The 10,587-nt window shown below is 37.7% G+C and overlaps 1 long non-coding RNA gene across 1 annotated transcript; it reads right to left on the bottom strand.

The window, feature by feature from the left end:
* Positions 1-9,563: 9,563 nt before the first annotated feature.
* Positions 9,564-10,140, bottom strand: LOC119786450. The gene is made up of 3 exons (XR_005281184.1): positions 10,094-10,140; positions 9,748-9,998; positions 9,564-9,675 (listed from the first exon to the last, which is right to left on the bottom strand). It is a non-coding gene; the product is annotated as an uncharacterized LOC119786450 (long non-coding RNA).
* Between the last annotated feature and the right edge of the window lie 447 nt (positions 10,141-10,587).

Here is a 10,587-nt window from a genome sequence, read left to right as displayed (position 1 = left end):
AAAGCAATTATTTCTAATTTACAACTGGTTGTAGCATTTAAAGAGGCAGATTTTTAATTATTGAACATTTCAGACATTTTTTAGGTTGATAAATAAAAGATAAAGGCAACATAATTGGATATCAGTGACCTATAAAACCCATCAAAGGTAAACACGGCTTTAGGTTCTGAGCAGTCTAATCACACTGGTTATCTTGCAACTTATCATGCAGAGTGATGGCTAAAGGTCTTTCCTGCTGAACTGTCATTAAGCAAAGTGTCTGACCTCCATTTTTATCAAATTACAGATGCTCGCTGATAGAAAATGGATTGGAAGTTTGATAGGTTTGGGTTTTTTTGTGTATACTTTGCAGCTGCTTTTAATTTTTAACAACCCCATACAAATCGCAGTGGCAGCTCCGAAAATAATATTTTCAATGCATTAGAATGAATGCATTGTTATTTTGCTCTACAGTGATGATTTAGGAAAATATACCCTTTAACTTGTGTACTCTTATACAGCTGTGTAAAAGCGACCCATCTTTCTTCTAGCTTTTCAGGATCTTGGGGTGGTGGCCCTTATACTGAGTAGTCTATGGGCAGAAGGCTGCATACAAATTGGGCAGGTTGCCGATCCATCGCAGGGTGACAAAGAGTAACACAACCATGTCAACATATTCTTATTATGAGTGCGTATGAAATCGTACGAAAAGTTATGCACACTATTTCGTACGTTTTTGGACGTTTGTCCTCAAAAAACCACATCAGTGCGCATGCGCTGGCAGGCAGAAAAAAAAAGCAGATCAGCGGACGTAAAAATGGGAAAAACAGTGCAATCATCACTTATTCATGTCTCTAACTACGTTGCTTGCTGTTTTATATCTTAGGGTTAGGGTTAGGTGTAGGGTTAGGGCTAATTGTAATTTATATTCTATGGGTTAGGGTTAGGGTGAATGGTGCGTCAGATGTGCATGTGCATACAACAAAAAAAAACGTCCAAAATGTACAAAATTACGGTGCATAAGTTTTCGTACGATTTCACACACACTCATAATGAGAATAGGTTGACCATGCACACACACACAAACACACAAGGGAAATATAGAAACCCAAATTAATCTACTTGTCATGCTTTTGGACTATAGGAAGCCGTAGTACTCCTGTGATACTGGAACATTTTGGCAGAGAACATGCAAACTCAATGTAGACATCAAATACATATACATAAAACATCAATGGTGATGCTCATGGAATCCCAGGGAGGTTAAGGCTCCCCTATAATTTTTTGGAAAACAATTGGTCAAATATGCATTGGTAATATCATAAGGGATTATAAGAAAGTGGAGGGTATTCATACTTGGGGCCAAGGATGTTCAGTAGGTTGGGGGAGGCAGGCAAACACCCAACCTGACAAGTAGACAAAAACAACTTCACATTCACACAATCCCACCCTTACGCTCAGACGTATACAAGTACTCAACAGAAATGCACACAGGGGCAAACACTAAGCAGCTTTTCTTACACTCATATATTCACTATCCTCCTGGGTCTGGGTGTTAATACCGCTAGGGAAACAGGCCCCCCGACCCAGGAGGAGATCACAAGACACCCAATGTGGGGGCAGGCAGAAAAAAAAAGGATTGGATGCCACCATAGAGAGGAGAGCAGCAGTGTAGCCCAAGACTAGCCCTAAACACCCCCAAAGGTCCTCCCAAGGAGGGACAACCCCCCCTACGGCACTGGCTGCAGCCCCCCTGAAGGCATCCTCACTTAAACCACAGGTGGGCATGAGCATCAGAAGCAAAGCCAGAAAGCCTGACCCACCTCCAGTTCCACAAATATGCCCACCCTGAAGCCCTACATGTGTTTGTCTTATAAATTATGCTGACTAGGGTGTTTATATAAATTGGAGCGAAGGCCACAGCCAACATATAAAGGTCTCGTGGAAAACAAAAAGGAGAAATTGAGATTGGAAGAAGAAGAAAACACATCAAGAGAAAGCTTTGAATATTTGTCACAAACCCCAAAATAGTTTAATGGAGCTCCTTTTTAATAAACCAATTAGCATTTAACTTCTATTTCTCCTCGCCAAGGCAAAAATCCTAAATAAGAGGAAATTAGTAAAAAGTATTAACTTTGTGGCCCCTCCCCCACTTTTTACCAAATTGGTGGAGGGGCAATCTTTGGTCTGGTTCCTTGTTAAAGCACCAGTTAAAAATGCTTGACACAAATTGAAATGTATCCTCTTACATAATCATTATGAAATAACAATGATAAAGGACAGCCTGTTGTACGTATTGGAGTTTGGACAGTAGGGTTTCTTCTAATCTTACATGAAAATCTGAGTTTTTAACCTGCTGGCAGGACCACGCCGGAAATTAATCTTAGAGCTTAGACAATTCTGCTCTATGTGATTAATAATTCTTTCATTTAAACCTTTCTCTGCTTTGTACTTCAAAGTGTCAGAAAACTCAGTCATGTATCAGATCTGAAATAAGCACCTTGTGAAATAGTTTCTGTGGAACCATGAGTAAATATTTCGGTGCGCAGTGTGTATGAATGGCATCATCCTTCTCCCTTTCTAAGTTTCTGTGGCTTTACACACTCTTTCTAGCTCATTTCATCTTGGATTAGTCATGGCGGGTGCTCTTACTAAAAAGCTGCAGTGCAGAGTCAATGTAAGATATTTTGACAGTATATTTTATGCATACTTTAAGGTTTTTTATGCTGTTAACAAGGAGGGCAAATCTTTTATGTCTTGCCTTTCAAAACTTACATCCATAGCAGTTTCTCATCCCTCTTTTTGTCTATTTTAGAGGAATCTGTGAACCTCAATGGGGGTATTCTAAATGTAAACATCAGTTTGGCTTTTTTTGCATTATATATTTAGATGGCCCATATGGCGAAGTAAGTTACTGAAATCTATTGTTAACTACAGTCCGTTAGTGAAACTGTAACAAGCATGTTGTGTTATATTAGATGTGGAGACTCAGATGAGAACAAAGAGCCTTACCTTTTACTGATGGCCCTGGATAGTATTGCTCTTTCTGTTTGGTGTAAAAACTTACTCCTCTTTATATAAAAAATAAAGCTGAATAGTATCTCTCTAGATAAACTGAATCTGGTCAGGGGTCGAACAAGGGAATACATTATACTGTATCTTGGGTATAACAGGACCCTTAAACTTAATGTAAAGGAAAATATTATAAGCATTAAATAATAAAAAAAAGCTTGAGTTTGTGCTCAGTACCATTTACTATGAAGCCCCTTAAAGATCTCTTTCATCAATTAAATTTTTTCCTGATAAGTCAATGGAGTGACTCTAATCCAGCGCTGTGCTGATCAGCTGTCTCTGGTATACAGACATTTTGATCATCTCCCTCAAGAAATGCCATGTGCCAGCTGTTTTACATCTCCACTGTTTATCCCTGTTTCCAAGAAACCGAGGATCAAATGACCTTAGACCCATCACCTGACCCACTATAAATCCCTACAGTAAGACCTCAGTTTTATCTGCAGAGCTAACGGGTGTGTAGACGTTGCAATAAACATGGCCCTTCACTAGATTTCACAGTACCTTGACTCCCCTTGAACCTTTGCCAGGATCCTGTTTTTGGGCTTTAGTGCTGCCTTAATCACCATCATCCCAGCCCCACGGTAGGACAAGCTGTTCTTGTAGAGCATATCTTACTCCTGTTGCAGAGGGATCACAAACCTCCTAAGAGGTCAGCAACTATGTTGGCCTCATGTCTGGGGGGGCGGGGAGTGAGTCTGCCTATGGTTTAGAGATTGTCCATTCTTATTCAGAGCTCTGCATGCCTCATCATCAAGAAGCTAGACAATCCAGGAAAAACGTTTGTTAGAAGTTTGAAGCAGGATTACTGTTATACAACAAAATCCCAAGCCTTAGAAATCTTACAGAGTAACGTTCAATCTACTATCTGAAGATTTAAAGTAATTCCAAAACCTGTCTGCCCATCTAAACTAACATGTCAAGAGTTGCATGGTTTCTTTGGAGGAGCTGCAGAGAAATATAGCTCAGATGGAAAAACCTGTTTACAGGAGAGCTAAAATTAGTGCTTTTCATAAATCTGATCTTTACAGAAGAGTGGAAAAACAAAAGTCAACTAAAGCCTGTAAATGTCCTGTTGGCAGTTTACAAAAACCCATCCAAGAAAAATTTGGGTCAGATAGGGATGTGATTTGTAGAATAAAGTTAACACTGGTCATCAGCATAGAAACGCATCCTTACTATAAAACAGTATCATACTGTGGGAATGGTTATTTTAAAAGGATAACAATAACCATGCTGCCAGAACTACAACACATTGATTTAGGTCATCCATGAAAAGCTCTAAATTAAATTCCAGATTTACATTGGATTTAGAATTATTGGTAAAACTTGAAGTTGCTCTATCTAGATACTGTACATCCATTTTGATTGATGTAGATTGATTCCCAAAAAGTAATAGGTAAAACTGTCAATATTTAGAGTTAGTTAGTTAGTTAGTTAGTTAGTTAGTTATTTAGTTAGTTAGTTAGTTAGTTAGTTAGTTAGTTAGTTAGTTAGTTAGTTAGTTAGTTAGTTAGTTAGTTAGTTAGTTAGGGTCCAAAGTAACTGCTGCAAAATATCATTCAGTAAACCATTGACACTGAAATGTTGAATACAACAGAGCACCTTCTGATTATGGAACACCATACATTCCTTTTCTTTTACCACATAGTTATACACAACCTTAGGATTGACCATTTTATGAAACCCTGTAAAATACTTGAGGTTTTGGTCAAATACCAATGGAGCATATCCATCCATTTTCCGTCACGTTTATCCCATTTGGGGTCACTAGGGGTGGTGGTTCCCATCTCCAGCTGTCTATGAGCAAGAGGCAGGGTACAACCTGGACAGGTCCCCAGTCCATCACCGGGCAACTTAGAGACAAACAGGACAAACAGCCATTCATGCGATCACTCACACCTAAGGAGAATTTAGAGAAGCCAATTAACCTAACAGTAATGTTTTTGGACTGTTGGAGGAAGCTGGAGTACCTGGAGAGAACCCACGCATGCACAGGGAGAACATGCAAACTCTATGCAGAAAGACTCAGGGCCTGGAAAATTAGTTTAGTTAAAAAAATGTAACCAAAAAAGTTTTATATTTAATTATTCACCCATTTGAATTAATCGGCTTCATGGTAAACCATTAAAAGGGGAATTATGGCAGTTTTACAACTGCAGTTTCAAAAAATGTAATTTAACCTGGAGGGCTTCATATGACTCCCCGATTTCAGCCTGAAATAATATATCATTAGTTTAGTCATTTAGGTAATTTAATGATTGAACTTTAAATTTAGTAGAGCATAAGTTATAGCCCATGTTTGGAAAAGGTTTATTATAGGTGAGAGAATAAGTCAAAGGTTCAATGCTTAACTCACTGAGGTGCAAAAACTTTATTATGAACAATTAAAGCAGGCCAAAACTCATCTCTGAGTTCAATCAATACTTTCAAATTGATCATTTCTTTTTTTTCAGTTTTGTTTATGTTTCACTATTTTTGTCTTGATCCTCATTTATAAAACGGATGTCTAAGCACTTTCTGTTTGTACACTTTAATAATGTTCTGTTTTTAAAGTGATAATGGTAAGCTCCCCTGGAGATGAGAGATTGCAAAGTCTGAGAACATGCACATCAGGGCATGATTCCTGGTTACACTGCATGTGTCAGCAAGACATGAAAAATGCCCATCAGGCTCAAAACTGTTTTCCGATGAAAGCTGAGGTCCAATGAATAGTGAGAATGAAACAGTTACGTATCAATGTCAGCAAAGGAGAAGGATGATGACTAATAATACCAGCTCACAGCCAATCATACACATCAGCCTTGTTAAAAGCCTCAAATCCATTCCCCAAAGGTAAGTTTTTTTATTTATATGCCTCTGCCTTGGTCATCTCCCTTGTGTGGTCATTAGAAGAGGTTAAGAAAGCCTTCAACTTTCTACCAGTAGATGGCGTGGGTGATCTGACTTGTGCTGCTGGAAATGCCGGCTAAAGATGGAGGCTTTCTGCCTTCTCAGACTGTCATCATAATGATGTTACTGAGTTACATAAGAGTGCAGTATCTCTCAGCAGGCTCTCCATAAGAAATTATGTGTTAGATCTCAACCCAAACTCCATGCTTTTATTTCCTTTTGTTGCTGTGTTGCAGTGTAGAGCTGTAGCAGGGAGCCAATAAAATGCATTTTCTTCCTTCTTTCAAATGATAGAGAAATCCTGCTTTGATCACTGACCTAATTAATGAGGCAATTGATGAATATAAATACCAGATTAGCTATGCAAATGATCCCAACAAAGAAAAAAAATGAGAAAATACATTGCCCCATTAGGAAGTTTTGAGGGCACAGAAATTGTAAATGCATAAAGCAAGGTCTTGTTTAGGATAAACTGTAAAAATACAGATAAACAACTAAAAAAAGACTATGACAGAGGTTCCAGGCTAAATGGCATATGTAAGCTATGCAGAAATAGGTTTTTGCCTATGCAATCCATTTTTCTTGTAAGTAGTGAAGTTAGTTCATTAAAACATTATACTTTAAAAGCAGTACGTTATGATAAACCATCACTCATGAAATATTTAGAATACTGTATCTGCTTTAACTAGTCAACATGAAGATGGCAGCAAAAAACTTTCTTTTCATTTAATTTTTTAATTTTTTTTTAACGTATGTTCTCAACTGAAGATTCACTACCGACACAAAATGTCACTGTGGAACAAGGAAAGCATAATCATGTGCAAATGTTGGTAAAACGTTTTTTTGGGGATGTATATTTACTAGGTGGTTATCATCAATATTATACTGTATACATTTTGTTATCTACCATCTGTGCCAATTACATTTTTTTGCCATTACTAATCCTATTTATTCTTCTTTCACACTAATTCCGTAAAAATTCAAAAAATACCCACTGGACTTGGTTTTCAAGATTTGAAGACGTTTCGCCACCTCTCCAGGAAGCTTTCTCAATTCTCAATTCACATTTGAATTTCGTATTTTGTGTGAAAGAAGAATTAAATGTTATTAGTAATTGCAAATACATGTACTGTTTCACAGATGATAGATAGCAAGACTGCTACTGAGTGTGAGTGTGCGTGTGTGCATGGTTGTGTGTCTTTATGTGTCCCTGTAACAGAATGGCAACCTGTCCATAGACTGCCGGAGATAGGCAGCGGCCCCACCGTGACCCTGACAAGAACTAAGCAGGAGCTGTGTTTACAATTACACACATTGATACCAGCAACTATGAATAGAAATACAGAGCAGTTAAAGTTTTTTTTTTGTTCCAGAATATAACCAAGTTTCCTCATGCATTTTAAGAAGAGCTTTTTCCCATTTTACAGTACAGAAATGAAAGTTTTGCTTGTTTTACTTGTAGTCAATTTAAAACAAATGGACTGGTGGGTACCATTTTATAACTGCAAAGGTATCACACTATCCTATCGCTCTTTGCTTTTCTTTTAAGTTTCATCTTAACAGGGGGTCTATAATGAAGATAAATGCACAGCAACAATTGTATTATCTGGTGCTCCTGAATCCAAAAAGAGAGGGAGCTGTGCTAGTATAGAGCTTAGTGCATTACCCTTATTAACTCCTGTGCTGATTTAAACTTGTTATTTTTCACAGAAGAAATCAAAACAAGTTTAAAGCTGTTAGATATTTTAGTAAATACATTTTGTGCGTATTTGGTAATTTTAAATTGGCTGTAAATAAGAACTTATACATGCTGTTTATGTACTTGGATGGTCTGATGTGGGGAGACAACTAGAACATGTGTGCCTATATACATGGGAGTATAATCATAATAATAATGACTAAGCGTTTCTGCTCAATGTCTAAATGTATATTTCCAGAGGGTTCACTAGGCCTGTTGTTGGACGGATTATATTTTTTACTTGTTTTTCAATTATATGCCCTTGAGTGTAATTAAATCAGCAGTGGTAACATAAAATAAATGATAAAAAAACCTAATCTTAGAACGTGGGGTATTAATGTCTAAAGAAAGCATATTCAGTCAAACTTGCCACAAAGACTTCGACAACATTTATTGTTATTTTGCATACACAGAGAGTATACAATGCGAAATTTCCTTTTGTACACCTCTCATGACATTTCCATTTATTAAAGTGCAACAGTGATCAGATGTAAACATTGTGGGAGAAAAAAATGGTTCAAAAAAGTGCATTGGTAATGTTCTCTCTGGTCTCAAAATGGTCTCTTGTTAAATTGCTTAAATGTTGAAAAGAATAAAGATAAAGTAACCTTGATAATGTTACTTGTATATATCTGTTTGCCTTACAAGGGTAAATCCTGAACATATTAACTGCGTAATTTTCACATTGATTAAGAATTTTGGTTAAAGGTAAGCTGTGCCAATACGGGAAAAAATAAGTAGCTTTTTGTGTCACTGTGTGCCCCTGATGCCCCTCAAAAAGACTGATGACCCCTGTTCAGAGTGTTACAATTTCATGGTATTTGATATGAATGCGGTATATGAAACATTTCTGTCAAGCTGAACCACATCAGATTTATACACCATGAGCTTTTTTGTAGGAGATTGATGATTGAAAGTTTGCCCCCTTCATGTTTGTTACACTTAAATGCTTCAAAACAATAAACTGATTTATATACCTTTCATAAATAAAACCAGCATACACAATAGATAGTTTTTAAATGACGTTATAGTTATGTGAGAATAAAAAGGAAAAAAAAATGTTTGTACCTCCTCAAAGCTGTAGAACACAAATTAAAATCTATTTTACTCAGTAAAAAAAGCTTTACAAAGAACTTCTATTGCATTTATTCACCACACAAGGCTAGCCTTCTTAAATCTTTGGTAGACTACTATACCATTTCCTTTATTTCCTAATCTATTAACTGTACTTTAAAGATTTTTTTTCAGGTGATGCTGGCCTTTATTTGACAGTTCGTAGACAAAGACAGAGAGAAAGGTCATAGACTAAGAAATCGAACATAGGCTGGCCTTACTCACTTCTGCATTCAAGCTGTGCTAAACCTCAAGAGGCCTGCTCTTTTCATGGAAAAAAAAAAAAAAAAAAAGTGAACAATTTTTTTTTTCACTTTTATCCGATGTATTACAACATCAGACTGCCATGCACATGGGCATTGTCAGTTTAACTAGCTTTGGTGAATTTCAATAGTGAAGTCCTCTGGAAATCTTCAATAATATTTGTTGATTGCAGATGTGTCTAGTATTTTCTATTGATCTTGCTTGAAAAGCGGGGAGAATGGTGCTAGGCTTACCGCACTGTGACGTCACTGCCGGAAGATGTCAGGATAAAGGCGTTACTATATTTGGGCAAGAATTGGCTGCTCCAGGGCTCAGTGATCATGACCAAAATTATATATATATATATTTTTTTACTGGTTAAAGCTAAATCCATTAAATAACCACAAATGTATTAGTTTTAGGTATAGATAATGATGCTGACCAGACTTTTTCTTTAATTGTCATGTTGGGATTCAGGTTTCTAACCCACATGCAGAACACCCAGGAGTTAGAGTAAAAGTTTAACAATTTATTAAAGGTTTGCACAAGGTTGTTTAACAGATTCTTGAATCAATGATAAACACAAGGTTAGTTGACAGGTGCTGGAATCAAATCCGGGACTGGTCACACAAGGCTCTCTGCAGAGAGGGACAGTTAGGTTAGCCAGGCACCTAATGATCATGTAGCTGAGAGAATGTGCAGATCTGTACCTGTTCAGAGATTCAGGCTGAGCAGCAGAGGGAGGGAACCAGGAGGGTCTAGAGACTGACTGATGGCAGAGGGCTTGGCAGCGACAGAACTTAGCTTCAGGCTTGTGAGTGTTCAGAGCTTCTTCAAGTTGCTTCTTGAAGGATGGTAGGCAGATCCAGACAGTTTGATCTTCAGGTTTGTTACTGAGAGCAGGCAGGCAGGTTTCAGTTGAGTTGCTCCTCCAGAGCTCCAGGTCTCAGTCAGATTCTTCCTAAGAGGCAGAGAGGACAGAAAACTGGTTAGGTTCAAGTCAGGCTTTCAGAGAGTCAGAGAATCAGGCAGGCTGGTTGGCTCAGGCTTGCTAACCGTAACTGGCTTAACACTCTGGCACTGAAGAGTAGTTTTGCCGCTGCTTATATGCTGGTCTCCCTGATGAGCAAATCAGCCGCAGGTGTGGTAGTCAGCTTCAGCTCCAGGAGACCTAGGGCGCCCCCTCTGCTGAAGAAAGGTGGACAGATCTCCAGATCCCAACACTGATTGTTAAAAGCAATTCAGTATTGTACCAAAATAGTATGTCCAGTGTTTCCGACTGTAAGATCATGAAGCAGAGAACTTTAATAGTCAATGAAAAGCAAAAAAACTTTGAATTAATTTAGTTAAAAGCCAACAGCATATTTTCAATAAACAATTAGTTTGGAGCCATGTTAGTGTGTGCTATTTCTGTGTGCAGTTTCTAAAATCAAGTAATGTAGAAAACAACTGTAGATTTTCATGAAACAGATTTTCAGCCTTTCTGCTGGGTCACTTTGTTTCAAAGCCATTTTCTGTTCCTCAGGTGCTTGTAGCTCTTAATTCTTACT

This window comes from Cyprinodon tularosa, unplaced genomic scaffold (genome assembly GCF_016077235.1).
Source record: "Cyprinodon tularosa strain WSP-4 unplaced genomic scaffold, ASM1607723v1 ctg272, whole genome shotgun sequence".
Classification (NCBI taxonomy): domain Eukaryota; kingdom Metazoa; phylum Chordata; class Actinopteri; order Cyprinodontiformes; family Cyprinodontidae; genus Cyprinodon; species Cyprinodon tularosa.
Note: the sequence above shows the minus strand (reverse complement) of the source record. Positions and strands in the feature narration are given on the sequence as shown.